The sequence below is a fragment of the Corapipo altera genome, unplaced genomic scaffold (genome assembly GCF_003945725.1).
Source record: "Corapipo altera isolate COAL_440 unplaced genomic scaffold, ASM394572v1 0, whole genome shotgun sequence".
NCBI lineage: Eukaryota > Metazoa > Chordata > Aves > Passeriformes > Pipridae > Corapipo > Corapipo altera.
Window position 1 is genome coordinate 46,450,746 of NW_020884872.1, and position 16,377 is coordinate 46,467,122.

The following is a 16,377-nucleotide window of genomic DNA, read 5'->3' on the forward strand; positions in this document are numbered from 1 at the left end:
GTATTAATACGTGCTTAGGTGTTAATTTTAAAAAGAGTTAAGGTGAGTGAGCCAAAAGGAATGAGATCCTGGGATTCTTTGAGAGTTCTTAGAAGTCCTCAGCCTCCTTTGACACCAGAATTTACTGGGAGATGTGATCCACAACTTTCTGTACAGGGCTATGACTGATACCTTCCTCTAACACTGATTTCACAGCTCAATGGCAGCCCAAAGCCCCCACCTTTCAGTGTGGGAAGATTTTCCTTGTTCAAATGATGTTACTTTAGGGAGACTCTTACACATATGAAAAGCTGTCATAAATTTTCCCTCTTTTACTGCTTCTCATAAGGATTCTTGTCTCACATAAAGCAGATTATGTGACAGCAGGAAAGCAGCTGTCACTTGCTCCCAGATGATGCTGAGTTCTCTACCACCTGATCTCCTGTTGAGCTTGGACCTATATCTTACCTTTTGCCGCAACATTGCATGCTGGAAATGCCCAGACATGTTGTGTTTGTCCATCTTACTCAACTTACTTCACTCTTACTTAGCTGATGAGCATTCAGGTCTGGGAGGAATGTGAAAAACTACGTCTTACGGAGACAAATATTATAATTGAACTTATTTTGATTTAGTTTTTTCTCCCATCTGCATTATTTCATATTCATACAAGATATGACCAGATAATAAAAATGTCACATTGTACCAGGGTCTTATACAGTATAAGAATATTACAAATAGTAACCCTCACAGTGAACCTGCAGCTTAATTCAGTCTTTACTTTCTGGAGGGTCAAATACGAAAGTAGTAGGGAAATGTTGTAAGAAATGGTATTTTCTCACAAAGTAGAACTTCCACATACTAATACTTAAAAAAACGCAGTATTCAATCTGAAAGACTTTGAGGTTTCACTAGTGTTGTTTAGGAATAAGACAAATAAGCTGTTTTAGAATATTTAGCTAAGTAATATTCCCCTAATAATACAAAGCACTTATTCTGGGCCAAATTCTATAATCAACTTCAATTTTTTTTTTTGTGTTATTGTAATACAATTTGCATTTGCTAAACCAGACCAATATTTGTCCCATTCTAGGAAGTGACAGACAGAGGAAAATGTCATCCTTTCACATTTCTAGTACAGGTAACTATGGTGTATGATGAATGCTTACTTCCCTGTATCAATCAATCCTTGCAAACCAATTTGCTTACATTCTGAAGTGAGCTGCATTTACAAGAGGGGATCGATTCTTAAGAGGATTATGTCAAAACAAGATGTAGTCTAGTAACAAACAGTTTTGGAGGAGTAGCTCAGGATAACAAGTAACTAAGCAATCTACTGAATCACTGGTTTTTGAGTACCACCCTCTTTCTCTCTCATTTCTACTTAACAATTTGATAAAATTAATTGTAGTAGCCTACACTTTACACAATTGTATGTGAAGTTCTTTGCTGAAGAGATTTTTTTTCACAACACAAGACTTTACAGATTCTAAGCACTTTTACTTTTTGGCAGTAAATATGTTTGCATTTACGATTATTGTGCAAATTTTTCAAACACATTAAAAAACTAAACCAATGCAAGGAGGCCATATGATATTTTATAATAAGAAATTACACTATTCAAATAAAGTATAACTACTATATTCATGACAGAATAATAGATTATGTCCACTTATTAAGCCTACCCTCATTTCCATCGTGCAGTCAGTGGGAATTTTGCTACTGACTGCTAAAGAAATTGGATCAGTCCTGTAATGAATAAAGAACACAGATATCTGAGAAAACATGATTACATGTTTTCTGACATATTTTATGGTTTCATTTCTTTTAAATATAAACTTTAATACCAGCAAACATTATAAAAGAAAAAACTGTGGCTTAGCCAGTGGTCTATATGTAGAACCAAAAACCTGGATTCATAAAAGGTTTTACCATATGTAAATTTTGAAGATCTGGTTTTATGTGATCCACTCTGATACTCGGCATGCAGCGCTCATGTCAGACATTTAAAGGAATATTTTATTTTTGGAAGGTATAAAATTGCCTGTAGAAAACTCATTGCATAACCATAACCTAAATTTTGTTATGAAATTCACCTTTATATTTTATCTTAATTATAGTAATTATAAAATATAATGATTTCTCATGAAAGCCCTTTATTTTCTTATTGTTTAGCCTATTCTACTTCTATATTTAAGTTTCCTTTCTAGACCTACCAGTTAATGTTTTTTTCTGAATATTGATCTGAATTTCTGAATTGTTAGTCTCATACTTTGACAATATTTCTGAAAAACCTTTCTTACCTTTCCGATTAGAATTTTTATCTTCATATACTTGATAATGCACTCCTCAGTTGTTTATTTGTAAAGCTTAATAAGACATCATCTAAGATAAAAATGAGACTAACAAATACAATTAAGCCAAGAAAAACTACTTTTCAAAATTTAGCCAAGATCTATATTAAAGTAATATAGTAATAGTTCAAAGTAATACTAAATTTTATAAACTAACAATATAAAAATATCTGACCCTCTAATTTGCATTATAAAAATATCAGGATGCAATGATTAAAGGTTAAATTCAGCTGATGAACTGTAAAGATTTGCACCTGAGATAGACAACACAGAATCATTTGAAGAAACAGGCATCTTTAGAACACTCAAATACAAAGTAAAATGACTCAAATTTCAGATAAGTGCTTATTTCTGTCCATTGTCCATATAATGTAATCACCTGCTAATACATAAACATTTGCATGATCAATATCTAAAATCAAAATGAAATTATTAGCACATAATTATCTGATTATATATGTTACAGAAAACAAAGAACAAGATGGCTGCTCATGAATGTAAAAAAACCCTTCAAATTTTAGTTTATTTTTCTGTAGTGATTGTGATATTAATGTCTTAGTTTTTTAACTCTCTTATTAATCATGGAACATAATAATTCTCTATACATCTCTGCCCAATGGAATATTTTTTTGTGGGGGCTGACACCTTCTACGACAGCCCTGGAGGGCAATATACATGTTCTTGTCCTGCTGTTCTGGCTCCCTGGAAAACTGATAAGTAGAAGGATGACTGTAGATGATGATGCATGCTGAGATCTTCCCCTATTGATGGGCTTGCTGCTTCAACTGTCCACTTGGCAAGTCTTTTTAAATTACCATCAATTAACTGAAAACAAGTAAGGGTTGAGTTATTTAGAAACTAATAAAGGAAAACATAGTGTCACTCCTTTGAGAGCAATCAACTGATGTGTACTCCCTTTTTCATATCACCACCCTTTTTCATAGCAGCCTGTGCACGGTATAGCCAGTTTCTCTAAACACCAGCTTAGAAATGTCATAAAACTTGGGATTTATTTCTAGTTAAATTAAGAAAAATGCAACTGAAAGTCATTTATGTGTATCAGTGACTTATTTCAGCATGTTTATAATTAAGATATCAACTCTTCAGAAAAAAAAAAAAAAATCCCTCTAAAGGTTTCATCAGAGTAATATTCCATTCCAGAGAGAAATCAGCAATTAGATTCTCAGAAATAAGATGAGAATTCATGTTAATTAGCATTAAACAAAAATTAGGCCTGACTTAAAGGAGAAATCTGTCAACTCTGAGGCAGAAGTGCACTATAATATCAGCAGAAATGGCAACTTCAGCCAGACACTATCTCTGTCCTTAAGTATTATGGCCTATGTGCCCCTGTAAGGACAATTGCTATCACCACCAGATATCACCAGACATTTGTGCTGCATCTCAGTGATTTTTGCAAGACACCATGAAAATAAAGACAATGCCATCATTTGTCAGAATGCCCAGGACTAAATTAAGTGTTTTTTCCATATGAGGGATGTTATGAGGACATTATGATACAGGAAAGTAGTTCATGAAGTTTCATCTAGTGAGGTGAATTGTGGACAATTTCAAAATTCGAGGCATAAAGTTCAAGGTAACTTTCAGTACTTTGAAAGTAAAAGAAGCTACCTCAGTGAACTCAGATTGTACACACTTGGGAAAGGAATCCAGAAAATTTAGCAGCATATTAGCATCCTGGCTTATTAAGTATTTTTCATTTTGCTAGTCCACGAATGATTGAGATTCAATGAATTCAGTCAGTGGCTGAATCATCAGTTTAACCACCAAAAGCTGATGAAGATCTTGATCTTGATGAGAGAATTGATGTATCAATTCTTAGTTTCTCTGGAAACAGAAGCTCTAAAAGTGACCTCCTTTAGCAGTGAGGTAGTTGGCTGTGCTGTCACTAAGCCAGTCGCAGATATGACAACATATTTTATTGATGCAAAGGAGGAGAAATTAATGAGTCAAATACATCTGTGTTAAAAACCCTGTGCTACCTTAATAGTTAACAGAATAAATGAGATGGTATATTTTCAGGACATAATTAATCTTGCCTAAATGTAGACGTTTAAAATATTTCAGATTAATTTTGCTTGATAAGTGTCCATTTCTCCCTTCTTAATCTGGAATAAAATTAGGAAGACTAATTTGTGTACAACACTGGTGCCTAAGGATACGTAACTGATGTCTAACATGATGAATAATTTATTTAATAATTTTTTTATAAAAATGTTACAATTTCAAATTGTTTTGCTTCTGTCCCCTTAAAATAGCAATAGAGCACATTAATCACACTCACAGTTTTTTTGTTTACTTGACTTGGAACGTGATCATGTAGCATTTCAACAAAATAATGAATCCAGAACAGATTTAAAACTGGTATTCCTGCTAAACACTTACAGAAGGTTTGATTATTTTATTGTGTTTAAACCTATTTTCTGCCTTAAACGCCTCAACAAAAATTTTAATTAAAAATTCATTAATAGTGTCAAAAAAATTCTTATAAATCCATACTTAATTTTATTGGACTAAAGTCTATTTACTCTAACAAATTTCATGCTATTCAACTCCCACGGTATAGTTACTTATACGTAGTTACACATGTTCTTGTGTCCTGAACTTAGATTATATGAGGTTCCATTTTCATTTAGAGCTGGATGACATCAAAATATCTCCAGCACAAGAGCTCCAACATTTAACTTCAGTTTTGCCCTACATCATAAAAAGCTATGTCTTTTGTTTCCACATTCCCAATTGAGAAATTTGATCATCGACAGATCTCAATGCATTTTAACATATTAATTTTAAATGGTCTTGTTTAGTACTAAAGGGTACTGGAAAACGTCTAGAGTTTCTTGGAGAAGTTTGGTTAATATTCTTTGAATTAATATCACACATCAGGCATTTGCATTCTAGATATTTCTAAGCTTAGTATATGGTCTCTTTAAAATCAGTGGTAAGAAATAAATACCTCAACTGATAGCATTACATGCATTTTAAACTTCTACTTAAGATGATATGAATCATACCTTAGACTTTTCTGTTTATCTCCACTGACTGTAGAAGGAATATATGTAAATATATGTAAATGGATGTGACAGAGATCTTTACACTGTTGACATCTACATTCAGCCAGGTAGACCAGAATCACTTTGTCTCTCTGGACTTGACGAGATTGTGTTTTGCACTTTTTCTCATGGTATACCATACTTCTGTGAGAATGCACTCAGGTTACTCAGAGAAAAAGGAGATCAAGGAATCATAGGACATATAGTAAACATACCTTATCACTGGAAATTTAGAAAGCTCCCTTCGTGATACTTTTTTCACTCCTTTCCAGTGAACGGCAATTTCAAATGAAGGATGAAAAGGATCATCCCAATGACACAACTCTGATTAATCTCCCAGGAACCAGTTGGGTGAAGAGTTATTCACAGTACTGTGTAAAAAACTACAAGGTTTTAATTCACAGCATTAAAAATACTACGGTAAAGCACTGTAATTGGGAGACAGCAGCTGTAAACTTTCCTGCTCCAGAAAGTTTGAGCAGTCAGTTGTCACTCTCTGTTCTTTGCAAACAACTGGAATTCTTTCTCCTAAGGCTTATATACTCATAGAACTGATCTCAAACCCCGAATAAATTAAAAAGTACTGTCAATGCAATACTAAAGATCACAGTTTTAATGTATTAATTTTTATGTAGATTCTCTGGAGATACTCTACACACAATTAAGGAATTATGCAGAGAACCTTTTACTTCCATCTTTTATATCCCCAGGCTTATTTTTCTGTACATGGTGAAATTTCTTTTAATATTTTTATTACACACAAGCATAACACACATTATATTGCAGAAACATTTTACTTTAAACTCAGATGAATGAATAACAAACATCTCCCTCATGGTGTTTCTACATCTCCCAGCAAATCAGGGGAGGATACAGTTCAAGCGTGACTGCCAGTACATCTAATTCTTACCATGCAGATGAGCATTCTGATGCTATAATGTCTTTGTGATCATTTACAAATTATCTTTGTAAGTTTAAAAGTTCCAAATACCAACTTTAAATCATTAGCTTAAAGCAGGCAAATCGACCAATAAATAAACAAATAAATCCTAGGGCATATCTTCTTCTTTGAAGTACGTAATTTATCCGTACATAATGTCATGCTGGTTTTAGACATAAAACTATAATCTTCAATAGCACATTAGTAAGAAGTTAAACCATCCCTCTCCCAAGAAGTCAAACTAAGGTCTGTGACACTGTAAGACTTCAACTAGAAAATTCTAACATTAATTTTTCATGTGATTTTTTTAAAACAATAATTTGGTGTAATCGGTGTATTTTGAAAATCTGCTAAATGAGTTTTCATATTCTTGTTACCTGTAGTTCTGATGCAGCAGAGTAACTGAGGATATCTAAGTTAGAAGAAACATAGCTTTCTGTCTCCAAAACAGTTTGCAAAGTTCATTGCTCCAGAGAGAGAAGTGAGGACCCTCCCTGCATGATATTCTATTTGACAACACTGGTGCTGTAAACATCATAATGAAACCTCTAAACAATCCTGAGATGATTAGGTGGTATTTTAAGACAGTCTGGGCACACCAGTAGTATGAAAACTTTCCCCTGGTCTAACTAATTTACTAGCACAGTTCCCATTCCCCATTAGGCATGTAGAAAACACCTCTAGCTAATTATGCTTCTCCTTTATACAGGTATTTTGTAAATAACCAGTGAACACATAGATGCAACTAGAGACTCATGATTAGGTGAATAGATACCAAACAGTTAATTGTTAAACTCCTGTTAAATATACAGCACAGGTGAAGAGATGGAAGTAATACAGTAACCTTGGTTTATGAAAAGAATAATAAATTTTTGATCAGTATTTTGTAAATTGTCATCTGGATATGGATTCTTTTTTTCTTTGGGTAACCCTGAATGCTGAAAACAAGGGTGTTATAACTGAGAAATTACATATGATCTTCACTGAAAGTATAACGTGGCCTCCTTTATTTGTTTTTTTTTTCTGGCTAAATCTAGACACTTTTATTCATTCAATTTTATATTAGAATACACTGGAAGGGGTTCACTTAGTTTTTTGTTTGTTTTTACTTTTGTTTTCCCTGTAAAGTTCTCCTGTTTAAGAAGACTTGTACCATAAGCATTTTTAGTCATGAGCATACCTAAGGTGTACTCGGTTATAACTGACTTACATTTTGCTTTGGATCTCTTAACATTTTCACTCAAATCTCAATGTAGAATATTAAAATCAAAGTGGTCTGGGAAAATTGTACACAGAGAGGAAATAGCTTCTTTTGTGTAGAAAATAAATAGTATATTAACTTTCACTATAATATGTTCCATGTATTTTTATACATATACTTTGGTACATATGTTTATTTTTTAAAAAATGCAATCTACCACCTTGAAAGAAAATTTTACTGTAACTGCTGCATCAAGTGACTTTTTCATATATATATAGCAATTATTTTAGAGGTTTGGGTTTTTTCTCCGATGACAAGAACATTTATTTGATATCTTAGTGTTTCAGTGAACTCAAACATACAGAACCTTTAAAAATAAATTTTACAAAATCTGTCTTTGCATACAATGCATTTTAAACTCATGCAATATTTTGATTTTTTTTTTGCTTTGGGTTTCTTTATTTTTCTCTTTCTATACAGGCACATATAACTTCCTTATTTTCTACAGCAATTTCTTCATTTCTCCCTGTACATTAAGACATTTCACAGTAGTTATATGAAATTATACTATAACCAAACTAACTTTACAGGCCTTTGGAATAATTTGATTTGTTTGGGTTTTTTTTTCCTTTCTTGAGAGATTTGCATTTAACCCAACAGTTTATGACACATGAAAAAAAAGAAGCCTTGAAGACCTTCTGAGATGTGAAAGAATTGTTTGTAATTCTGTGGGTATATCGTTGAGTCATGTGCCTCCATCAGTGCACCTTAATGCTTGTAATTCCATAATACAACATATCATGTACTTTGGGTTCACTTGCTCGTTCATGGAGCTGAGTCCTGCACCCTTTGTTTTTTTATGTATTATTTTGCATCCTTCATTTTTCTTTCCCTTTCGATTTTTCTTTCCTCTTCTCTTATTTGAAATCCTGACCTATTTAATTTTTTTAATTCCTCCAGAGGCTACTAATAAATATTTTCCTACATCATAAAGTCCCATGAACAGTTCTCTACCAAGTAATTTTCTTAAATTTTACCATTTCAAACACCTTTGAAAAGGCTTCAGTGTTCCCCATTTTTATGGCATTTAAGTTATGAATGAGGTGCTAGTACTCTCTTTCTCCATCCCCAAAGGAAGGCTCCAGGTTTTACCTTTAACTCTGACACTCTATTTGAGTGACTACACTGTTTACTCTCTTTCTTTATACTTTATGTTTTCTTCTTGTAGTATGAGAATAATGATGCAGATTTTATCTAGAAATTGCTCATTGCCCTTCAGTGGTTACACAGTCACATACATGTGAGCATTATAAGTAGACTTCAAGCCTACACAGTTATTTCCTTGTTTTCTTTACCAAACAATACTGCATATTAATTACCTTCATCCTGACCTACCTTAATAACTGTTATTGTTCAACAATGTTAAATGTCATGACCATTTACATCTTTCTTGAATTTAATAAATGAAAATCTGTTCTATCATGCTGTCTTGTGTTTGAGCTTTTAACGATTTTACTTTTTTATTTTTGGAAGCTTTTACCACTAATGTAGAGCTGTAATCATGGACAATTCTAGATTCCAAATGATTACAGATTTTATATTTACTATAAATGTCATGCTTTGTACATTACTATTTCCTAATGGGTGGATAACAGCTCCATCCATTCATGCTGAAATGTCAGAGAGAATTACATTATTCAGAATTTTGTTTCCTTTATTTTAGGGGAGGGAGAACAATCCCATTTTTTATTTAATTAAAGAGAAACTCTACTGCCACTGACAAGAGACTGGTAGTTTTGTTGCATCCTTTAGAAGTTATAATACCCAAATAAGCATGACCATGGGGGTTTTGTTTTCATGACGTACATTAAGGAAAAAAAAAAGAGCTCAAAAGAAGGAGGAGAGATAGAACAAGATATATGGCAATGACAATTAGGGTAAATTGTCTGATAAGACAAGATATGAAACTACACAGAACACACCTGTTTTTATTGCAAAAATTCTCCTTGTCTTCATATGATAGATAAAATAGATATCTTACTGGTGAAAATCCCCATATTAAAGAAAAAATCCCATTTGTTCTGTAACTAGCATAGAAAATGCAGTGGTTTTACTATGCTACAAATACAAATTGGTTGGAAATGCATTTTTAATTTTAAAATTTTATAAAAAAAATTAAGTATATGAAGGAAAATTTTTTAGAGAACAACTACTTTACCTGTGACTGATTCAACACAGGGGATAAAAGATATGAAGGGTCTGAGCCTGCCTCAACTCTTTTGAGCTCCTGGGTCCAATTCTACTCGTGCTTCAGAACTTTGGTAGGGTTTTTATATCACTAGAGAAAGAGTACAGAAAGACTGTACCATGAACTTTCTTACCCTTGAGATATGTCTTTTCACAGTGAAGAGATAAAACTATACTGCCTGGGAATGATATATATATGTCAGAAGAGAATTCACTGAAGACAGGAAATCCTCTGCCAGCAATTTTCAACTGGGTTATTGTTCATTTGTAGCAGCTGAGTGGCACAATGGGATCATAGCTGTATTTCAGATTCTGGCACAATAGTTCCCTGAGGTGTTTCCCTTACTGAAATAGTTGAATTGCTATACATTTTATATATTTCATGATCCATTATAGCCCTAGAAAACAAAACAAAAATATACAAAATTATATTTTGTCTATAGACATTATTTATATTTCCTGTACATATAAATTGTTTTTACAAAATTTTCTGATACTTCTTTGCTGCATTTTTTATGCAAACTATGCTTTCTATAAATAGCTCTTTGAATTCATACCATCTAGCTATAAATGTTCAAGTTTTTGAAGTCACAGTCCTAATATATAGATAAGAGACATGCTCTGGCATTATACCAATTATATTTCTGGAAAGATTAGATTCCTACTACCTCCGTCCTCCCAGGCTTAAGGCCTAAAGGATATTTACGCTAGTGATCAACAAGATTGTAATGCTGTTCTTTCCTATTTTGAATATAGATTTAGTGTTGGTTTGTCACTTCAACACACTGGTATGTGTCGTAGAAACTCTCTACAGTGCACGTTTCTCTTGGATTATTAATATTGACCCTCAAAAACTAACATAGAGGGGTAAAAAAGGAAAACCAAACAATGTTCAAAAAACCAAAAAATTATACGAAAGAACCTTTCATTTTTATTTCTTCCTAAGGCTGGTTGCTACAGTCCTGTAATGCATATCTCAGAAAAATACATCTAGTTGTCTAGTTTACATATTAACAGGCTTGACCAAAAGCTTTCTGACATTTAATTAAAACCAAACCCAAACCAAATCAAAAATAACCAACCAATCAACCAAACCAAAAAATTCCACATTTTTTTTCCATCCGTTACAGTGGTATGAGAATGATTAAAATGTTGCAAGATTACCTGGATATAATATATTCCTATTTTTAAGACTATCTGAATATACTTATATTCCTTGAGGTACACATAAAACAGCTGCAAAGATGTGAAAACTTGTTTTACAGCAACGTAAAGCATCTTATGAAATACTTTGGCTATTAAAAAGTGCAGCAATCATGATATTACTTTTACTTATTCTTGTTCACAGATTTCTGTTTACATTTCTAACAGCTATCTTCCTTAAAGTAGAGATTTGGGTTTAGTTGTGATTTATGGCAGCATAAGGGAAAAAACTGCCAGAAGTGATTTTAATCCATTAAAAGAAGCTTTATAAAATGATGAAATCACAAATTACAGATGCCTTCTGCCAAGTATAACTTTTTTCGTATAATTAAATCCTAACGTACAGTTGTCCTTCTGTTATTTACTAAAAAGTCTAACTTTTATTTGTTTACTTTGCAGAATAGTTTTGCTAATTACTATTTAAAGCTGTTAGGAGATATCAAATTAAGGCAATAAGTATCTTATGAGTAACATGCCATTCTAAAAAAGAAAACAGAAAGAGAGGAACTTTTTTAGAATGTAGTTCTAATCTACTGTAAATTGCCAATCTCCTTCTGAGTCTTGCTAAGCATCATCAGCTGCACCTGAAGTCAATGGGAGTTGTAAGTGCTCATGACCTTTTTAGCATCTAGCCCTGAGCACATGGTACTTTTATGCCTCATATTTGTCTAGGGCTTAAAAGAAGCATCTGGAAGCTGTTTAGAAGAAAGGCACTGGGAATTTAATCCCGTGAGGTACCTTTCTGTGTGCATCCTGCTTGCCACCAGCTGATTCTGTGATACTTCTTTTTAAAACCAAAGGGAAACTGATAAGTTCAGAGGCAAATGACTCCACTAGGAGGATTTTCCCATGAGGCAGGTAAGACAGTTAATGTCAGAGATGTGAAAGAGGTCTCACTTTACTGCTCAAGAGCTACCCAAAGCAGTTCACTGAGAACTACTCTTGCTCATCCTTTCACCTTGAGAGATGACTGTTGGGAAGGTTCACTTCCAGTGTGGTGACAACCACTAGGAGAAGGCTCTCCTGTCATATGGTAAACATATACCCAGTGACTTATTGGGGAACAGAAGAAAAATTAGGAAAAGCCTAGAGGCTGTCTGCTAATAGTAAAACAATTCATATGGTCTGCAGCTTACTTTCTCTCACTTTTCTGAGGACAGGGAAAAAACTATACCAGAGTATTCTACACTACTTTATCAACAGAAGCTTATTTGCAACTCTACAAGAAAAAAAAAATTGTATTTCCAAGCACAGACTTACCTGTTAGTCTGAGGGAAATGCATTAACCCTACCACCTTCAGGGAGACCTTAGATGAAACTAAACTAAGTAGCAAATTCTACCACACAAAATTTCTGGAGCTGTCAGTTTGCTTACCAGTGTCACTTGGCTATAGCTCTTTAGTCAAAGTCACTATCCATTTTTTTAGAACTTTGTTCTAAGGTTTACTTGTATTTACCAACACAAGAATAGAAAACAAGTCCAATCATTAAGAGAGAGAATAAAAAAGAATGGACCAATCATGGACAATTCTCATTTTGTATTTTCCGTTTTCAATCCTTAAAATTGCCTTAAAAAGCAATACCTTTTCTTATTAATGCTAATCAGAAAAGTACTTACTTCAATAGAACACAGTGAGAAATTTTCCAGGCAGTTTTCTTAAGAGAAACCTGTGTTTTCACTGTTTCTTTTATTGATGGAGGAGAAAAATCAGAAAGCTGTTACTTACTAAAACAGGTGATTTCAATTAAAAAGGTCTGATGCATTTTTGAAGGACTAGAACCCAATAAAAATTACTTTCCTGTGTCTCTGGCTTATGGACATGATCTGGGAAAATGAGAAGTGAAATGATATTGCATCTGAGATACCTTACTGGGAAAAAATCTATTCTTTCATCTGGAAAAATTGCACTGTCACTGGAGAAATCAGTTCTCCATTTTTACTTGTCATTAGGCCCAATGAGAACAAAAGCCCAGGTAAGAATTATGACATTCGTGACAATATATTGTGCCTCACAAGAAAAAAAATGAGCTACAGATTTTTTTCTCTATGACTTTTCTATAAACAGACAGTTTTATATGATGTTAGCCAGTATTTCCTTGTGATTACTGAGAAATAGTTCCTTCTTTAAATATTGGATAGATGCTGTTTTTATGTGATATTTGTAATTGTTATGAAAATTATAAATTTATTTTACTGCTCTATTGAATTCTCTTATACATCCACCAAGTTTCATAATTTTATCTAGATCTTGTAATATTCTCAGTTTCAGAAAACTGAAAGGTGTGGTGAAATTTAACTTTTTCTAATTTTCTTTTGAATAACTTAATTACTGCTTGACATAATGTAGTAGTTTTGAAATTTTGTGAATCTTCACTGAGCCTTCCTGTTCTCTGCATAAATATTTTGATGAGCCTTAACTATCCTTTTCACTCATATGCAATGTGTTTTGTTCTTTTGAATTTATGGTCAGATTGGAAAACGATACTCATTTAGTTGGTGACATCAGTGGTATTAAGTCATGTTGCAGTTGTGTTAAGTCGGGAATTTTACTAATCCTTCTTATCATTATATTTATTTTATATCATGTTTAGGGAAGCAAGTAAACAACAAAGTATGTGAAAAGGTAAATTACCATGAGATCATAGAGGTTGTACCTCAAAGACGTAAAAAGTCTGTGCTGACTCTGAAATTTACTAAACTTATATCACTAGAGAAGTTAATTAGGATGAGTTCCAAAACAGTAGAAGTATTTTCTCAAACAACAATAATGCAACAGTGGATGTGTCTTAGAAAATGTTACGCTGACAGAGACTAAATTGGTGTTGATTTTCATGGGAAAATAGATTAAAAATATGTAACAACTAATAAACTCATTATTGTACTTTTTAATTATTTTTTTTCCTTAGTTTCTAATGCCAGTGGTTAAAAGAGTTTTATCAAACATAATATCCTTGCTCTATGTTGGTACAGAGTTGGCCTTAAAGTATTCCACTGATTGGATGTAAATATTAGGAAGAAAAAACTACTATTACTAACAATCACTCTTGGCTCAAAATCCAGGCCAGAAGCTTGAAAAAAGTTTTCTAACAGTCAAATTAGAAATTGGAGTTTAAAATAGTATTTCTTAAGGACTACAGGGAATAAAACAGTATTAAAGCTAATACGACTGCACCCCATAATAATTAAAACCATAAGTCCAAAAGTCGCAATATTTTTCTAGTACTATTTTTTGATTCCTAGAGCTCTAGCACAGCTGGTATTTATGGATAAAATCATTCAACAAGCAATTATTTAAAAGCAGGATATATTGTCTTTCAAAATATTAATGATATAATTGATAATTTCATAAATTTAATTGCAATATAAAAAAAATTTAGGAATTATAGTAGTAAAATCCCCCATTCAGTGAGTCACAATAAAAAGTATTTATTTATTATATTTGATTTCTTTCATAGATCTTTTGCTTTAACATTATATTAAGATAAGTTTTTAATTAATTCTAAAGTTCATTAATTCAAGTCTCAGTACACAATAAGTGTTCCTTAAATTTTATAGCAGATTTTAATTGTTGGTGCTTTGTTCTGTAGGAACTTTTAGGTACCTGAACTTATATACTTGAAAGCAATGAGGGTTAATCATAATGGTATTCCTGTTCTTGTCTTTAAGTAGCTCTTGATTAATTTAGAATACTCTGCGACACTGGGGTATAATGAATGAAAATGACATTCCAAAAGCACAGCACCATACAAGCTCATAAGGCTTTCATAAATAGCATAAGCAACTACTGCAGACTTATTTAATTAATGGGCTGTGCCTGCCTGGAATGACTAGCCTTTCACATTTTCTTTCTGTTAATTTTATAATATGACATAAGAGATGAAAATATATTACACATCTTATTATGACTGTTTTGCCTTTAGGGATAAAAAGAAATTGAATGCATTTCAGTCAAATTTATCAAGTAGAAATGAAAGACACTTGTGCGTAGCAAGAAAACTTTATTCCAAAACTAAGCAACCATTACAATTTCATGTATTTGCTGTGTGTCTTGTCTTTAAGAGCAACCAGCAGTAGCAAAAAAATTGTCCTTCATTCATTTTAAGTCAGCAAAAGACAGAGTATTCTAGTGGCTTAATCTAAAACTTGCTGAGCAGATAATCTAGTTTAATTATTTGCTGTGCTACGGATTCTCTGTTATCTGGTGTAAATTGACTAGACATTTAAGAGTAAATGCCTAACAATGCAGATTTTAGCTGTTGATAACTGCTTTGGGAATAAGATGCATGACAATTATCTAGTCTGTTCAGTGACACAGTTTCCCCAAGTTTTGGACATAAAAGGATGTTGCTCAGCTCAACCCCTTTCCCAGCATTGCTGTGTGGGAACACACTCTGCAAAGTCTGTGTAATCCCTCACAGGTAATAAAAGCCTGCTCTACCTTCACTCAGAGATAACTAGAAGTGCTGCTAATTTTTGTATGCATAGTGTTTAGAGTCCACGACAAGGTAGGATTTGCTAGCATCAGCTAAGTACTGCAGCAATTACTCTTAAGTAGTTACTGGAGAGATTGGTGCATATGGCTATCTTATGTCTGCCCTCAAAAAGCATCCCATCAAATGTATGAGCCACAGTACCTCACAGTTTCACAGTCCAAAAGCTTTTTTTTTTTCTTTATCAGTCTATACACATACTGGTGTGTATATATGTAAGTCTGTGCCTATATGTGTGATGAAATTCCAAAGCTGAAAACCCACCTACAAATTTTACTGAAAGTGCACTGTTGACATAAATTCAAATCCCTTCTTTTTTAGGATTAAAGTTGTTCACTGAAATACAGTACTATTGTTGTAAGTTCATTCATTCAGCAACAACTTATAATTATTACCTGGTACATTCTCAGGCAAAGTATTTCCAGAATTTCTATCTCTTTTGCTAGCAAGGGAATTATCTTCTAATGTGAAATTTATGTTCATTGTAGAGGAAAGTAGACCGGGAAAAGGACAACTCTATGTGACAGCGATTAGATTGGCAATTTCATTTGACATCAGTGTTGTGCCATCTACACAGCTGCCTGTGATCACTGATATATAGAATAAAGTACTTATGACTGTTCTGCAGTGCTTAATTGGTTTGTTTCACCAGCTGGTTTATATCTGTCCTATTATGCTTTGGAGTATCACACATTTTTTCAGCCTTTTTGTTTGCTATTACAAGCAGGCTACTGCATTTGTAAAATCCAGCAATTTAATAACTCAGTATGAATCAGACTATGACTCCATAGTATCTTTTCAAAAGCTGTTGTAACACTTTCACCATTTTCTCTGGGGAGGTGGATGCTTTGGATTGTAATAATAGGATCAGAAATGATGAGCACCTCA

The 16,377-nt window shown here is 33.1% G+C and overlaps 1 long non-coding RNA gene across 4 annotated transcripts in view; it reads right to left on the reverse strand.

Moving 5' to 3' along the window:
- Window positions 1-1,618: 1,618 nt before the first annotated feature.
- LOC113948238 overlaps window positions 1,619-16,377 on the reverse strand; it is a 40,057-nt gene continuing 25,298 nt past the window's right edge. For 2 of the 4 annotated variants that reach the window (XR_003528059.1, XR_003528057.1), the window contains 6 exons: window positions 11,957-12,021; window positions 9,767-9,886; window positions 5,623-5,778; window positions 2,979-3,158; window positions 2,283-2,364; window positions 1,619-1,728 (listed from right to left, as the gene is read on the reverse strand). This is a non-coding gene — a long non-coding RNA (uncharacterized LOC113948238). Of the gene's footprint in view, window positions 1,729-2,282; window positions 2,365-2,978; window positions 3,159-5,622; window positions 5,779-9,766; window positions 9,887-11,895; window positions 12,022-16,377 lie in introns of all 4 variants that reach the window. The other 2 variants (XR_003528058.1, XR_003528055.1) reach the window with 1 other exon arrangement.